This window comes from Pleurodeles waltl, chromosome 4_1 (assembly GCF_031143425.1).
Source record: "Pleurodeles waltl isolate 20211129_DDA chromosome 4_1, aPleWal1.hap1.20221129, whole genome shotgun sequence".
NCBI classification, from domain to species: domain Eukaryota; kingdom Metazoa; phylum Chordata; class Amphibia; order Caudata; family Salamandridae; genus Pleurodeles; species Pleurodeles waltl.
Genome location: NC_090442.1, coordinates 29,707,958 through 29,726,028, shown reverse-complemented (window position 1 = coordinate 29,726,028; position 18,071 = coordinate 29,707,958). Strand labels below are relative to the sequence as shown.

Sequence of the window (18,071 nt, the reverse complement as noted above, 5' to 3'; positions counted from 1 at the left end):
TGGTTAAAGCAAAAATATGCCCAGGAATGCCCAGCATTGCTGCATGAGCCCCCAACTCCACTTCTGCCCAAGCTGATGTCTCTAAATCATTCCCTAGTAGACGGTCTACAGGAAAATCTGAGGCAACCACAACTTTCTTTGGACCTGTAACCCCCCCCAGTTGAGATTCACAACAGCCATGGGGTGGCTAAGAGTGTTGTTATAAGCGTCTGTCACTTGGTACTGGTGACCAAGTAGGTGTTGTTCAGGGTGTACCAGTTACTCTATTACCATGGTAACACTGGCACCTGTGTCCCTGTAGGCCTGAACCTCAACACCATTTATTAGGGGAAGTTGCTTGTACTTATCCATATTAAGGGGACAAGCAACCAAGGTGGCCAAATCAATGGCATCTTCAGACACTAGCACAGCCTCTGTGGTCTCCCTAACAAGACCAACCCCAACTAAATTACCAAAAGTGAGCCCAGCTACTCCCTTGGATTGGCTATTAGTAGGTTTGCTCCCACCACCACTGCTATTACTAGGGGCACTAGGTGTAGCAGTAGGGGCTGTGGTAGTGGGAGGCTTGGTGTTTTTCTTTGGACAACTGGCATCAGTTGTCCAATGGCCTTTTACTTTACACAAATAGCACCATGGTTTCTTTACTTGATTAGAAGAGGATTTGGACCCACCACCCCCACCAGAGTGTTTTTGTGGGCCTGATGAAGACTCATTTTTAGATTTGTCCCCACCCTTGTCTGAAGACTTACCATCCTTCTTCTTGCCATCCTTGTCACCCCCTGTATGAACTTTTCTGTTCACTCTTGTTCTAACCCATTTTTCTGCCTTCTTTCCCATTTCTTGGGGAGAGGTCAGATCTGAGTCCACTAGATATTGGTGTAACAAATCAGACACACAGTTATTCAGAATATGCTCTCTCAAGATTTGATTGTACAGGCTTTCATAGTCAGAAACTTTACTGCCATGTAACCACCCCTCCAAGGCCTTCACTGAATAGTCAACGAAGTCTACCCAGTCTTGTGAGGATTCTTTTCTGGTTTCTCTGAACTTAATCATGTATTGTTCAGTGGTTAAGCCAAATCCATCCAAGAGTGCATTCTTCAAAACTGTAAAATTATTGGCATCACTTTCCTTCATAGTAAGGAGCCTATCCCTACCCTTTCCACTGAAAGATAGCCATAGGATAGCAGCCCGCTGCCTTTGAGTGACCCCCTGTACAACACAGGCCCTCTCAAGTGCAGCAAACCACTTGTTAATGTCATCCCCCTCCTTGTAAGGGGAACTATCTTGTGCAGATTCCTTGAATCATGCTCTTTCACAGGATTACCATCTGGAATACTGCTGCTGCCACCATGGGGTCCTAACCCCAACCTCTGTCTTTCTTTCTCTAAGTCTAACGATTCCCTGTCTAGAGCCAGCTGTTGTTGTTTAAACTTCAGCCTGGACTCTTCCACTCTCAATCTATTGAGTTCCCTTTCTAACACTCTGTCATCAGGGTGGGTGGGTTGGGCATGCTTTGACACAGAAGAATGATGTGAATAAACAGAGGGAGACCTGTCCCTAACAGTTGGCACCCTAACAACCTGGCCTGCAGGAATAACATCCCTACTGTGATGTGAGCTCACATTAGTACCAGCTATGCTAGGTGGTCTGCTAAGGGGCAGGTTGGGAAGGTCACCATCTAACACTCTTACTGGGGGTGCCCCTGAGTCAGAGTGTGAACCATCTCCTAACTTCTCAATGGATGTGCCAGTTAAGGCCTTATCATTCTCAATAAGCATGTTAGATAACAATTCTCTAGAGGGATTCTTACCCACCCCTAAACCTCTATCAATGCAGAGACTCCTTAAACCCTTCCAGTTAAGGTGGTCATAAGCTGAGCTGACCAGATCAAGAGAAGGTCCTACATCAGACATGATAGAAAAAGGTTTGGGGACAGATAAAAGAAAGAAAAAGTTTCAGGACTTTTTAAGGAAACAGAAAAAAAACTTTTTCAACTTTTTAGAAACTTTTAGAAAGTTTAGAGGTACTTTTCAGCACTTAGCAGATAGTGTAAGAGAAGAAAAGCAAAACTTTTTGGTTAGGTGTACATACACTGAACTTGTTTTGTATATTATTCTCTTATGAAAAGTACACAATGACAAAGTGGTAAGTAGTTACAAGTACTTATCCCACCGCTGCACAACCAATGTAGGAGGCTGGCCTGGCTTGTAGTGGGTACCAAGGGGTACTTACACTCTGTACAAGGTCCAGTTATCCCTTATCAGTGTAGAAGAGGTGTTTCTAGCAGCTTAGGCTGATAGAAGGTAGCTATAGCAGAGCAGCTTAGGCTGAACTAGGAGACATGCAAAGCTCCTACTATACCACTGGTGTCGTATGCCCAATATCATAAGAAAACACAATACACAGGTATACTAAAAATAAAGGTACTTTATTTTTATGACAATATGCCAAAAGTATCTCAGTGAGTACCCTCAGTATGAGGATGCCAAATATACACAAGATATATGTACACAATACCAAAAATATTAATAGCAAAAGGAAGTAATGCAAGCAATGTAAAGTTACAGTGGATTGCAATAGGAGCACATAGGTATAGGGGCAACACAAACCATGTACTCCAAAAGTGGAATGCGAACCACGAATGGACCCCAAACCTATGTGAGCTTGTAGAGGGTCGCTGAGGCTGTAAGAAAACAGTGAGGGTTAGAAAAATAGCCCACCCCAAGACCCTGAAAAGTAGGTGTAAAGTGCACCTATATTTCCCAGAGAGCACAGAAGTCGTGATAGGGGAATTCTGCAAGGAAGACCAACACCAGCAATGCAACCAAAGTGGATTTCCAGATGAGAATACCTGTGGAACAAGGGGGCCAAGTCCAAGAGTCGCAACAAAGTTGAGATTGGGCAGATGCCCAGGAAATGCCAGCTGAGGTTGCAAAGAAGCTGCCACCGGATGGTAGAAGCTGTGGATTCTGCAAGAACGAAGAGGACTAGGAACTTCCCATTTGGAAGATGGATGTCCCACGTCGTGAAGAAGCGGAACAGGCACTTGGAAGAGGAGTGAACCGGAGCTCATCCGAAGACACAAAAGGGAGTCCCACGACGCCGGAGGACAACTCAGGAGGTTGTGCACTGCAGGTTAGAGTGTCGGGGACCCAGGCTTGGGTGTGCACGAAGGAAATCCTGGAAGAGTGCACAGGAGCCGGAGCAGCTGCAAATCACGTGGTACCCAGCAATGCAGTCTAGCGTGGGGAGGCAAGGACTTACCTCCACCAAACTTGGACTGAAGAGTCACTGGACTGTGGGAGTCACTTTGGCAGAGTTGCTGAGTTCCAGGGACCACGCTCGTCGTGCTGAGAGGGGACCCAGAGGACCGGTGATGCAGTCTTTTGTTACCTGCGGTTGCAGGGGGAAGATTCCGTCGTCCCACTGGACATTTCTTCAGAGCTCCTGGTGTAAGAAGGAGGCAGGCTACCCCCAGAGCATGCACCACCAGGAAACAGGCGAGAAAGCGGCAGGATCAGCGATACAAGGTTGCAGTAGTCGTCTTTGCTACTTTGTTGCGGTTTTGCAGGCGTCCTGAGCAGTCAGCGGTCGATCCTTTGGTAGAAGGTGAAGAGAGAGATGCAGAAGAACTCTGATGAGCTCTTGCATTCATTATCTAAAGAATTCCCCATAGCAGAGACCCTAAATAGCCAGAAAAGGAGGTTTGGCTACCTAGGAAGGAGGATAGGCTAGCAACACAGGTAAGAGCCTATCAGAAGGAGTCTCTGACGTCACCTGCTGGCACTGGCCACTCAGAGCAGTCCAGTGTGCCACCAGCACCTCTGTTTCCAAGATGGCAGAGGTCTGGAGCACACTGGAGGAGCTCTGGGCACCTCCCAGGGGAGGTGCAGGTCAGGGGAGTGGACACTCCCCTTTCCTTTGTCCAGTTTCACGCCAGAGCAGGGCTGGGGGATCCCTGAACCGGTGTAGACTGGCTTATGCAGAGATGGGCACCATCTGTGCCCATCAAAGCATTTCCAGAGGCTGGGGGAGGCTACTCCTCCCCAGCCCTGACACCTTTTTCCAAAGGGAGAGGGTGTAACACCCTCTCTCTGAGGAAGTCCTTTGTTCTGCCTTCCTGGGCCAAGCCTGGCTGGACCCCAGGAGGGCAGAAACATGTCTGAGGGGTTGGCAGCAGCAGCAGCTGCAGTGAAACCCCGGGAAAGGCAGTTTGGCAGTACCTGGGTCTGTGCTAGAGACTCGGGGGATCATGAAATTGTCTCCCCAATGCCAGAATGGCATTGGGGTGACAATTCCATGATCTTAGACATGTTACATGGCCATGTTCGGAGTTACCATTGTGACGCTATACATAGGTAGTGATCTATGTATAGTGCACGCGTGTAATGGTGTCCCCGCACTCACAAAGTCCGGGGAATTTGCCCTGAACGATGTGGGGGCACCTTGGCTCGTGCCAGGGTGCCCACACACTAAGTAACTTAGCACCCAACCTTTACCAGGTAAAGATTAGACATATAGGTGACAGTTACTTAAGTGCAGTGGTAAATGGCTGTGAAATAACGTGGACGTTATTTCACTCAGGCTGCAGTGGCAGGCCTGTGTAAGAATTGTCAGAGCTCCCTATGGGTGGGAAAAGAAATGCTGCAGCCCATAGGGATCTCCTGGAACCCCAATAACCTTGGTACCTCAGTACCTATATACTAGGGAATTATAAGGGTGTTCCAGTATGCCGAAGTGTGAATTGGTGAAATTGGTCACTAGCCTGTTAGTGACCATTTGGAAAGCAGAGAGAGCATAACCACTGAGGTTCTGGTTAGCAGAGCCTCAGTGAGACAGTTAGTCATCACACAGAGAACACATACAGGGCACACTTATGAGCACTGGGGCCCTGGCTGGCAGGGTCCCAGTGACACATACACTAAAACAACATATATACAGTGAAATATGGGGGTAACATGCCAGGCAAGATGGTACTTTCCTACAGCGGTGCCCTGTTCAGCTTTGCTTGAGTTGGCGGTGCCCTGTTCAGTGGTGCTTGAGACGGCGATGCCCTGTTCAGCGGTGCTTGAGACTGAGGTGCCCTGTTCGGCTGTGCTTGAGACGGCGGTGCCCTGTTCAGCGGTGCTTGAGACGGTGGTGCCCTGTTCAGCGGTGCTTGAGACGGCAGTGCCCTATTCAGCGGTGCTTGATACGGCGGTGCCCTGTTCAGCGGTGCTTGAGATGGCGGTGCCCTGTTCAGCGGTGCTTGAGATGGCGGTCTCCATTGCAGGGTCTCAGCTGCTGGCGGTCCTTCTTCGCCCAGCGGGGCTTTTGCTGGCGGTCCTTCATGGCCCAGCAGGGCTTTTGCTGGCAGTCCTTCATGGCCCAGCAGGGCTTTTGCTGGCGGTCCTTCATGGCCCAGCAGGGCTTTTCCTCGCGGTCCTTCATGGCCCAGCGGGGCTGGTGCTGGCAGTGGCCTTCTGGGCAGGTGGGCTGGTGCTGGCGGTGGCCTCCTGGGCAGGTGGGCTGGTGCTGGCGGTGGCCTCCTGGGCAGGTGGGCTGGTGCTGGCGCTGGCGGTCCTGTCCTGGGCAGCTGGGCTTGTGCTGGAGGTGGGCTCTGGGGCATCCGGGATGATGGCAGTCTTCTCCGCCGTGCTGCTCTTCCCAGACTTGCAGGGTTTCTTGTGGCCCTTCTTCACCTTGGAAGGTGTCACAGCTGACTCCACGCTCCCACCGGGACCCCTGGGAGCGGCTTTGGTGGCTGGAGTCTTCCCTCTCTCTCCCGCCGGGCACTGGCCAACTTCTGATGCTTCACAGGTGGGGGACTGTCTGTGCTGTGGCTCCGTGCCACACTGGCTGCCCTGGTGGGTGGTGCACTCCAGATTCCGGTGACTACAGGCACCACTGGTCCCGGAGATGTTGTGGCTGAGGTGCTATTTAGGGACCTATGAGACGGATGGGGTGGGGGAGGTGTGGGAAAGAGGTCAAGGTTGGACAGGAAAAGTTTTTTGGAGACAATGGGACGGGTAGCTGGAGGGGGTTTGGGAGTGGAGGAAGAGGTGGTGGTTGTAGGAGGTGTACGTTTGGTGACTTTGGGTGAAGGTGCATTCGCTGGAGGCTGTCGTGAGGTGGATGGCTGTTGGGTGGGTGTGTGCCTGCGTTTGTGTATCTTGGGAGGGGGCGTCACAGACACACTGGGAGAGGACACAGGGGACGTGTGAATGGTAGTGGGGGTGGTGACTGCACGTGAGCGGGGTGTGGTGGTGAGTGTGCTGGAGAGGGACGTAGTGGCTGTAGAGGTACTGCATGCAGGTGTGAGTGTAGACGAGACTGGGAGGGAGGAGGGAGACGAGGAGGAGGGGGACACAGTGGAGCCAGTGGCTGTTGGTGTGTCTTCATGTGTGTGATACTTGCGTGAGTGCCTGTGGGATGTGTGGTGCTTATATTTGCCAGAGCTTCCCTTGTGTGTTGATGTGTGTGCATGCTGGTCTGTAGGTGTGCTTGGGATAGGCTGCGGTACAGGGGTTTGTGTCTCGGTGGAGGAAGTTGGAGGGGGGAGGCTAGAGACGGGGACAATGGCTGCCATCAGTTCTGAGGCCAGAGTCTGAAAAGCTCACTGAAGGGCCGCCTGACCAGAATGAATGCCCTCCAGGAATGCATTGGTTTGTTGCAACTGCCTCTCTACAGCCTGGATGGCATTCAAAATGGTAGACTGCCCAACAGTAAGGGACCTGAGGAGGTCAATGGCCTCCTCACTGAGGGCAGCAGGGGTGACTGGGGAAGGGCCTGAGGTGCCTGGGGCGAAGGTGATGCCCACCCTCCTGGGTGAGCGGGCACGGGGCAAAGGCTGAGGGGCTGATGGGAGGGCGGTGCTAGTAGGGGGGGTGGCGGCTGTACCTGTAGATGCGGGGGGCACAGATGTTGCCGCCACCACAAGGGAGATCCCATCAGAGGGCGAATCCGTGTCGTTGGTGTCAGCTCCTGTCCCCGCCGTGGAACTCCCCTCGACCTCCGTCCCACTGGTGAACTCTGAGTCCGTAGTCTCACCCTCCAGGGCCATGTGGGATGCAGCTCCCTCGTGCTCCGGTGCCACTGCTCCTCCGCCTGATGAGGCTAATGCACACAAGAACAGGGAGACCACAAAAAGGGGGACGACGACAGAAGAAAGATATGTTGAGTGGACACGACAGACACAGAAGCCCCCTGCACTACGCCGCGCTCTTGGGCTCCACTGTTCAATTCCTGGGAAATGGCCTACAAGGCTATGGACGACATCTGCACACATAGATGACACAGGGGCATGACTAGGTGTAGTTGTCACTCTACAGAGGTGGGGTGGGGTGCCACATGGCCTGCCTTATGGAGAGGCCTTGCCTACGGAACTCGCCCTGGCCTAGGGAAACCCACAGCCCACCTCCCCCACCCAGACACCTCCATTGTGCGCAAAGTCAGCAGAATGAGAGTGTACTCACCCCCTTGTGGCTGCTGTGATGCCCTCAAGCGCCCATCCAACTCTGGGTAGGCCACCGCCAGGATCCTGAACATCAGGGGCGTCATGGTGCGACGGGCACCCCTCCCACGTTGGGAGGCCATCCCCAGCTGAGCCTCCGCCGTCTTCTTGCTCCATTGGCGAATGTCCTCCCATCTTTTACGGCAGTGGGTGCTCCGTCTGTGGTAGACCCCCAGGGTCCGGACGCCCTTTCCGATGACATGCCAAATATCTTTTTTCTGGTGGGTGCTGACCTACATGAAATGTACAGGTGAAAAAGAGAAGTTATTACCAACTGCACCGTCAAAGTGATTGGCCCCCATCCCTACCCTTGCCATGTGGCACATGCATTCACCGTCTTTCATGCACGCAGCACTCTCCCCCCTTCCTTCTTACATCCAGCCCTCTCCACACAGGCATGGCCCATACAACATGCTCCCTGTGTACTTACCTGTTTGTCTGGAGGACCGTAGAGTAGCGTGTACTGGGAGAGTACCCCATCCATGAGCTTCTCTAACTCCTCCGATGTGAAGGCAGGGGCTCTTTCCCCAGACACTCGAGCCATTGTCTCTTCCAAACCGAGGTCACAGCAGCACTTGCAGTGTAGGTCCTCTCCTGTCGAAGATCAGGTATCGAGTGATTGAACAGATAGAAAATGGCGGTCATGTCCGCGGCAGTGCATACCGTCACCGCCGGTGTACATCGTCATTGGCTCCTGGGACCCATAGTGTCCAATGTTAACCAATGCAGCATTGCGCTGTGGTCTTCGACCGCCTACCGCAACGGTGTACAACGCCAGCGCAGTTACCTCACATCCCATTCTCCCACTTTAGAGGTCAAGCAGCCGCCATTTCAGGGGCCCACATGGCTTTATTTTTAACTGCGTCACACATACCTAGGCCTTGCCTCAACACTCATACAGGCAAAATTCAGGTTATGAATGGTTTTCTGAGTAAGCTGTGTTTAGGTACCTCTGAGTTGGTTGACTCTGTGCTCGCTCTTGTCCTTCATAGGCACCGTCCGCTGGGACATGTGAGGAGATGGTGGAATCCTCCGGTGTACCGCCCGTTGGTGGACCTGTCGACAATGGAGGAGCGACACGTGATTATCACATACAGGCTTGACCGTGCCACAATCCAGGAACTGTGTACCCAGTTGGAGCCAGACCTGATGTCAGCAATCCGCCATCCCACAGGAATCCCCCCTCAAGTGCAGGTGCTGTCAGTGCTCCATTTCCTTGCAAGTGGGTCTTTTCAAACAACAGTGGCCATAGCATCAGGGATGTCCCAGCCTATGTTTTCCAACGGGTTGTCCAGAGTGTTGTCTGCCCTTCTGAAACACATGCGGAGCTACATCGTTTTTCCTCAAGTGGAGGATTTTCCTACAGTGAAAGGTGATTTCTATGCCCTGGGACACATCCCCAACATCATAGGTGCCATTGATGGGACCCATGTGGCTTTGGTCCCCCCCACAGGAGTGAACAGGTGTACAGAAACCGGAAGAGTTATCATTCGATGAATGTACAGATGGTATGTTTGGCAGACCAGTACATCTCACATGTCAATGCCAAGTTCCCTGGCTCAGTGCATGACGCCTACATCCTGCAGAATAGCAGCGTCCCTTATGTGATGGGTCAACTCCAGAGGCACCGTGTGTGGCTATTAGGTGAGCACCTGGAAGCAGGTCAGTAGGAATGGTTGTCTAGGACTGGGGATATCCCTCCAGGTTAGTGCGTGTCTAACAGTTGTCCCTCACCATTTGCAGATTACTCTGGTTACCCCAACCTGTCATGGCTACTGACCCCAGTGAGGAATTCCAGGACAAGGGCAGAGGAACGCTACAATGAGTCCCATGGGCGAACTAGGAGGGTGATCGAGCGGCCCTTCAGCCTCCTGAAGGCCAGGTTCCGGTGCCTCCATATGACAGGTGGCTCCCTATACTAGGTGTGCCAGATCATCGTGGCTTGCTGTATGCTTCACAACTTGGCTTTGCGACAACAGGTGCCTTTTCTGCAGGAGGATGGTCCAGATGGCAGTATTGTGGCAGCTGTGGAGCCTGTGGACAGTGAAGACGAGGAAGCAGAGGAAGAAGACATGAACAACAGGGACTCAGTGATCTAGCAATATTTCCAGTGAGACACAGGTAAGAGTACAGACCTGCCTACTACATGTACTTTAATACTACTACCTCTCTACCGTCTGTCGTTTTCACCCAGTGTATGTGTAATGATGTACCATGGCTCCATGCCAGAACACTGGGCATGGAACCAGCTTGTTCTGAGGTTCTGTCATGCAGGATTCTCTGCATGACAGTTGATATGCTGGCTGTTGGTTGAGGCTGTAATAAATACCTCCTACCACATATCTTCATCTGGTGTGGATTCACATTATTAAACTGGCGACGCTTGGGCGGAGAAAGGAACCCAGAGGAAGGGACAGCCTCAACAACAACAAAGAAGGAAGAGCTTGGATTATTTAAGAGAAAAACGGAGATAACTTACAGAGACGTGCTGGGAGAGGATCGAGCGTCTTGCAGCATTTTCTAGCGGAGAAAAGTGTAAAATTGCGGTTGTAGGGGCTTTGTGGAAAGCTGTTTGAGCATTTACTGAGGATCAAAGTGGTCTCTGGATGCTTCACGACATCAGAAGGTCAGTGAGCAATTGAAAAAGGACTGAAAGCTGTGGGAATTGTTGGCGGCCATCTTGAGTGTGGTGAAAGGAGAAAAACAAGCCAGATTGACTAAAGAAAATAGACTGGATGTTTGGTTGCAGCCATTTTGAGTGAGGAAAACGATCTGAGATTGCTCAAAGAGAAAGCAAGCCCAACTGCCTGAAGAAAACGGACCAAATGTTTCGTGGCGGCCATCTTAGATGAGGAAGAAGGAATTTTTTTTATTTTAAAAAAACTTTTTTTTTTTTGCAGCACAATTGTTGGAGGACATCGAAGAAGAACATCGACGGTCTATTGGAAGTTGAAACTTAGACGGAGACTGGATAAGGATCACTATATTGGTTTGTGGTCACGGGAATATACATTTCTTTGGAAACTTTATTGCACTTGTGGAATACAAGTATTGGGCGTTGTAAAATGAATTAAACTGAAAAGGTCGTCTCTGCGGTGACAAACACACCTAAAGACCTGTGTTTGATATAGCGGCATCGTGCTGGCACATACGGTGACTGGCACACCTTTTGGACTTTAAGTACTTTTAGCAACTAGTAGGGTTTGGAATATATTGTGGGGAAGAAGTGTTTTACACCTCTTGTGAGTATGCAGAATGTTACGGCGCCGCCGTTTTTCTTGTCAGATCCAGGAGAACCGGTTATTAAGTGGAAGAAATGGAAAAAGATTTTTGAGAATTATGCCAGGGTGTGTGGTACGAATTTGAGTGGTGAAAGGAAGCAGGCACTTTTGTTACATTGTTTAGGGGGTGAAGGACAGGAGGTGTTGGAAAATCTACCTCCATTGTCGCAAGCTGATCAGAGGGGGTTGAATGAATATGAAATATGTGCAAGACAACTAGATTTACATTACTTGCCAAAGATTAGTACTATTATGGAAAGGTACCATTTTGGTTTGCGGGAGCAAGGGAAAGAGGAGAGTGTTGAAGAATATATTACGGCTTTACGGAAGTTGGCTTCAAGTTGTAAATTTGGGGCGTTGGTAGAAGAAAGGATTAGAGATCAGTTTGTGCTGAGGTGTTGCAGTGATAAAGTGAGGGAAGAACTCTGGCTAAAGGACGAGCCACCGTTGGATGAGGTTGTTAGTATTGCAAAAAGGGTAGAGCATATGTTAAAGTGTGTTGGAGAACTAAGTAAAGCACATAAAGAAGACAAGGTCAGTGTAAAAGCACAAGAAGTGGAGTGTCAAGTCATACAAAAAGATAAGAAGAAAAAAAAGTATGAGGGTGTCCGTGAGAAAGGTGTTGTAATAGAAAATAGCGTAGGAAAGACACAGGAGAATAGGAGGTTTGCAACACCTTTTCAAGGAAATTGCTACAGATGTGGAAGATTTGGACACATGGCTAATGCAAGTGAGTGTCCTGCTAATAGGATTACTTGTAATGTTTGCGGAAAAAGAGGACATTTTGGAAAAGATTGTAGGATGAGGAATAGGAGAGATTCTAGATCAGAAATAAAGGAAGTCAGTTTTCAAGTTAGTGAGAGTGAGGTGGAACATCCCTCTGAGTGGGTTTTGGTGGGGGATGTTAGAGTCAAAATGAAATTTGATTCGTGCTCTCACATCACGTTTCTCTGAAAAGATCTTTTTATGAAGAATTTTCAAGGAAGGAAGAAACTGTTCAAACCTAATATTAAACCTACGGGTTATGGTGGGTTGCCAATTAAGTTATTAGGTTATTTTGATGACTGCATTGAGTACAATGGTAGGTTCACTGATGCTAGGATTTATGTTGCTGAGAGGGGTGATAATTTGTTGAGCTGGAGTCATCAAGCACGTTTGGGTGTCATTCTCAATCCTAATGCACATCCATCTGTTCAGGTACAATCTATTGAGGGTGACGAAAACAAGTTTGTGAGAGCTTTTGGTGAATTGTTCAGTGACACCGTGGGGTGTTTAAATGGGTACAATCACCATATTAAGTTGAAACAGGGTGCAGTACCAGTTGTGGCAAAAGTTAGACGCATTCCCATTTGTGTCCAAGACGCTGTACAAAAAGAGATAGATAAATTGTTGTCCACTGGTGTTATACAGCCTGTAGAGGCAACGGAGTGGTTAGCTCCCATTGTTGTGGCACGTAAACCAAATAATGAAATCCGTCTATGTGTGGATCTTCGTGCCTTAAATAAAGAAGTGGTGGTTGACAAGTTCCCACTTCCCAATATTGAGGAATTAGTATCATCGTTGGATGGTGCTTGTTATTTTACCACTCTGGATATGGCATCAGCATACCATCAGGTTGCGTTGAGTAAAGAGTGTCAAGAATTAACGGCTTTTATTACGCCAATGGGGGCCTTCAAGTTTTTGCGTATGCCGTTTGGGCTGGTTTCTGCGGCCTCAGTATTCCAGAGGATTATGGAAGATCTTTTTAAAGGCATTTCAGGCGTAAAGTGCTACCAGGATGATGTATTAATATGTGGGAGAGACGTGAGAGAACATGATGAGAGGGTGCATGCTGTGCTTAAAAGGATGCTTGTTGCTGGGTTATCTCTTAGGCGAAGCAAATGTAAATTTGGAGTCACTGAACTGGACTATTTGGGTCATCATATTTCACGGCAGGGGGTGAGTCCTAAAAAGGATTTGGTGGACACTATCGAAATGTTAAAAGAACCGTGTACAAAAGATGAGGTTTCTTCATTCTTAGGTATGGCAGAATTTTATAACAAATTTATACGAAATTTTGCAGATAAGACAGTAAATCTAAGGAAGTTGATGTGTAAGAATGCAGAGTTTGTTTGGACGGAAGAGTGTGGTACAGAATTTAAACAAGTAAAAAATGATCTCAGGAATGCACCAAACTTACAAGCTTTTGTACCTGGGAATCCCACTTTCATTGTTACTGATGCGAGTATAAAGGGGCTGGGTGCTCTTCTTTTTCAGATCAGGAAGAGCCAAGAGGTGCTAATAGCTTGTGCTTCAAGATGCTTGAAAGGGGCAGAGATAGGTTATTCTGTTATAGAGAAGGAAGCGTTAGCAATTTTCTGGGCCATAAACAAGTTCAGAAAATTTGTGTGGGGATCTTCTTTCGTAGTCAGGTCTGATCATAAACCCCTGAAAGAAATTTTTGAGAAGAAGGGTTTGGACTCAATTTCCTCGAGGATCAGGAGATGGGTCATTTCCTTACAGGAGTATAACTTCATGTTTGAATACATTCCGGGAAAGACAAATGTAACGGCAGACTGTCTGTCGAGATTGGTGGAGGTGGTAGAGAATGATAAATCTCAGGATGAAAATGATCAATGTGATGCTGAGTGTGGCATAAGAGTTTGTGATGTTACGCTGGGGGCTGTAAAGGAAGATGAATGGAGGGATGAGTTGCAAAAGGATAGTGAATTGTGTTCTGTGATGTCTCTTTTGGAACAGCATAAGTCTCGAAGTCTGGTTAAACCTTGGTCGTTAGTTGCGAATGAGTTAGCCGTTGTTGATGGTGTTCTAATGAGGGGCACAAGAATGATTCCCCCATTGAGTTTGAGAGAAGTCATCGTGAACATGGCTCATGAAGGGCATATGGGCATTTCTAAAACCAAAGAGCGCATCCGTCAGGATTTCTGGTGGCCTGGATTAGATTTGATGGTGGAACGTACTGTTAGGGAGTGTACACCTTGTCAAGCTAGTGATAAGGTGCTCAAACCAAGATGTTCACCAATGGTTTGTAGAAGTTTACCAAAAAGTCCATGGGATGAATTAGCTATCGATATTGTGGGGCCATTGCATGGAGAACATCAGACTCCTTACCTGTTGGTGTTGCTGGATTTGTATTCACGATGGGTGGAGGTGAATTTGGTGAGAGAGATCACTTCTCAATCTGTGATCAGTTTTTTAGAATCTGTGTTCAAACGCAATAGTTTTCCTAACTCTATTCTTTCTGACAATGGTCCGCAGTTCTGTTCTACTCAGATGGAGGAGTATTTTGTAAAATGTGGAATTGTACATAAAAAAATTGCGTTATATAATCCAGAGGCGAATGGTGCTTTGGAGAGATTTAACAGGACTTTAAAGGAGAGTATACAATTAGCAAAGGTAAACTGTTTAGATTGGAGAAAAGAACTGCAGGGTCGTATAACAGCTTACAGGTACACTCCTCATGCATCAACGGGGAAGACTCCTTTTGAACTGCTCAGGGGAAGGTCTCCAAATACTTGTTTGTGTCCTGGCTGGATGGTTGCTGGGAAGGGTTTGAAAAACAATGGTATTGGGGAATGGAGAGGCAAAGAAGTGTCTCTGCAAAGCAAAAGGAAGATTTATGTTGATAAAAGGAATAATGCGAAAGTTACACATTTTGAGGTTGGAGATAAAGTAAAGGTCAAAGCTCCTGTTGGGTGTCAAAATTGGTCAAAATATACCTCTCCAAAAACTATCATTAAGCTGTTTAAAAATGCTGTCAAGACGGATGATGGTCGCATCTGGAATCATAGTCGTGTAGCACATTTTGGGGGGTGTGGTGTGGCCGACAGGAGAGATGATACTTCTTATCGTTTTCCCTCTGACATTGATTTAAGGTCTGATAATACTCGTAGGAGTGTCAGAACACGCAGGTTTCCTTTACATTTGCGTGATTTTGTGTAGTTCTTTCTACCCTCTTTTTCTTTCTGTTCAAATGTGTTTTTTGTTCTCATGTTACTTCTGTTCTAATGTAAAGAGGAAGAAGTGTAATGATGTAACATGGCTCCATGCCAGAACACTGGGCATGGAACCAGCTTGTTCTGAGGTTCTGTCATGCAGGGTTCTCTGCATGACAGTTGATATGCTGGCTGTTGGTTGAGGCTGTAATAAATACCTCCTACCACATATCTTCATCTGGTGTGGATTCACATTATTACAGTATGGTCACTGAGTTGTCACTTTCCCTTACGATTTCACAGATGTGGGTCGCACTGTGTGACATCTGCTTAGATTCCTCATGGACTAGAGCTGTGTGACATAGGTATATTGACATTACAATTGAAAGAGCATTTTGTCACTGTAATTGCTAATACACTATTTCAAAATCACAGACAGACTCCAGATTGTTTTGTGCTTTAAGTGTGTTTATTCAAGTGCTCAATATTGGAGGGGGTAGTGAAATGGTGAGGGGTGATGGCGGAGAAATGTCCATGGCAGAGTCCAGTCTATTAGTCTCACAGGTGCATTGCCCATATGGGCATAGGAAGTGGAACTGGGGCAGTTTAAGTATGGACAGGGTGACAAAGTGGGACAGTAGCATGACAATCAGGGTGGTCTCATTTCTTGGCGGGGGTCTTGGCATCGTGTCTGTCTTTGTCCTGGATCTCAGGGACCGTTTGCAGGGTGGTTCTCCCTCTGCAGGGGGTGGAGTGCTGGTGTGCTGGTCCTGTGGCGGGGCGTCCTGTCCACTAGCGCCGTCGGAGGTGGTGGGCAGTTCATCGTCCATGCTAGTGTCAGGGGCCCCTTGTAGTGCTACAGTGTCCCTCCTGGTGTTCACAAGTTCCTTCAGCACCCCTACGATGGTGCCCAGGGTGGTGCTGATGGTTCTGAGTTCCTCCCTGAAGCCCATATACTGTTCCTCCTGCAGGCGCTGGGTCTCCTGAAACTTGGCCAGTACCGTTGCCATAGTCTCCTGGGAGTGGTGGTAGGCTCCCATGATGGAGGAGAGGGCCTTGTGGAGAGTGGGTTCCCTTGGCCTGTCCGCCCCCTGTCGCACAGCAGCCCTCCCAGTTCCCCTGTGTTCCTGGGCCTCCTTCCCCTGGACTGTGTGCCCACTGCCACTGCCCCCAGGTCCCTGTTGTTGTTGGGGTGGTGGGTTATCCTGGGTTCCCTGTAATGGTGGACACACAGCTGATTGACGTGTCCTGGGGACGGAGGTATGGGCCCGCTGGGTGGGTGCTGTGCTGGTGTTTCTAGAGGGGGGAAGGTCTGTGGTGGCCTGTGACTGTGTGAGGGGAACCGACTGTCCCGAGGTCCCAGATGGGCCAGGCTGGTCATCTAGATCCAGTTGGACAGAGTGCTGTCATCACTGTGGGCCTCTTCTGTTGGTGGTGTGGACATGTGTGGACCCTCCTGTCCGGTGACGTTGGGTAGGGGTCCTGCAGGGGTATAAAAGGATGGTTATTACACCTGTGTGTGTCATGGTGTGCAATGGGTGGGTGACCGTGTACCCCAGTGCTTGCATTCCTTTGTGGGACCTCGTGTGATGATGGTTTAGGGGGTTGTATGGGTATGTGCAGTGGGCATGCTTTAGTGATGTGTGTCCATGCTTTGTTGTTGCATGCAGGGCTTGGTGTTGGGATAGGTGGTTTGTGATGTTGGGACATATGTGAGGAGTTGGGGTGCTGGGGGTGAGGGTGAGGGTGGGGGTATGTGCTGGCATGCAGGTAGGTTGGGGGATGTAATAATTAAGATTTGTCTTACCAGAGTCCATTCCTCCACCTACTCCTGCGAGGCCCTCAGGATGCAGAATCGCCAAGACCTGCTCCTCCCATGTTGTTAGTTGTGGGGGAGGAGGTGGGGGTCCGCCGCCAGTCCGATGAACCGCCAGGTGGTGTCTTGAGACCACGGAACGCACCTTCCCCGTAGGTCGTTCCACCTCTTCCTGATGTCCTCCCGATTTCTTGGGTGCTGTCCCACTGCGTTGACCCTGTCCACTATTCTTCGCCATAGCTCCATCTTCCTTGCTATTGAGGTGTGCTGCACCTGTGCTCCGAATAGCCATGGCTCTACCCGGCCGATTTCCTCCACCATGACCCTGAGCTCCTCCTCCGAGAACCTGGGGTGTCTTTGCCGTGTCATGGGGTGGTGTAGGTGATGTGTGGGGTGGAGTGTGTGGTGATAAGTGTGCTGATATGTAGTGGGGTGTTGTGTGAGGTGCGTGGAAGTTCTGTGGGTGATGGTGTTGTGTGCCTGTGGATGCTGTTGTTCTTGCTGGTGCTGTCTCTCTCTGGCCTTCTTTTGGAATTTTTGGTCGTAGGGGTTTGTGGGTGATGTGGGTGTGTGTTTTATATTGTAATGGGTGTGTGGGAGTGGTGTGTGTATGTGTATCAGGTGTGTGTATTTGTAATTGTCCAATGTGGCTGTGTTTTGTAAGAGTGTGTGTATTTTGAGCGCGGCGGTGTGTACCGCCAATGGAATACCACGGTTGAAAGACCGCCGCGTGGATTCGTGTGTCGTGATAGTGTGGGCGTATTTCTGTTGGCGTGACGGTGGAGGTTTTGTTTTCGCCAGTTTATCACTGACCTTTGGTGTGGCGGATTTGTGTGGGTGTCTGAATTTTGGCGGATTCTGAAATGTGGGTCATAATAGCTGTGGCGGGATTCCGCGGCCGCGGCGGTGTGTTGGCAGTCTTCTGCACGGCGGTAAGCAGCTTTTACCGCCAATGTTGTAATGAGGGCCTAAGTGCCGGGCCCAGAGTTGTGCTCAGAAGCCCACCGCCGGCGCTATTGAATGTCAGCTGCTGAATACGAAGGCTGCGTAGTCTTGATTCCACCTCATGGCTCTTTAATCCACCACCAGACACTCTCTGCCCCTTTACCTCTCTCTTGCAGGCTCTTGCTTTTTCCCTTTGTCACTTTTTCCGTCTTTCTCTTCCTCCTTCTTCTTCGAGTGTTTTTCACTCTCTCATTATGGGTCAAAGTTTGATGAGGAAAAATAAGTGCTGGTCCCCAAAAATGAGTGCTGATGAGCCCCACCTGCAACCACCAGCTCAAATGAAGCACTAATCGACATCTTACCGCGTGGTTGACAAATGAAAGAACTCAGGGCATTGGGGGAGGAGGGTGGAGTGAAAAACACAGACAGGAAGGAGAAGAATAAAGAAAAGAGGAGAAGGAAAAGAGCGCTAGAGGAAGAGAATACCCGCAAGGAGCTCCACGACCACATCTCTGCTCTCCGTCACTGCGGACTTCTGATGCCACAAGACAATCAGTGCTCGCCCCCACAGTCGGTCGGCTGCTGCGGTTCCCACTCGC

At 49.3% G+C, this 18,071-nt stretch overlaps 1 pseudogene; it reads right to left on the bottom strand.

The window, feature by feature from the left end:
- Positions 1-18,071, bottom strand: part of LOC138287311 (zinc finger protein 850-like) — a 257,681-nt pseudogene that overhangs the window by 48,245 nt on the left and 191,365 nt on the right.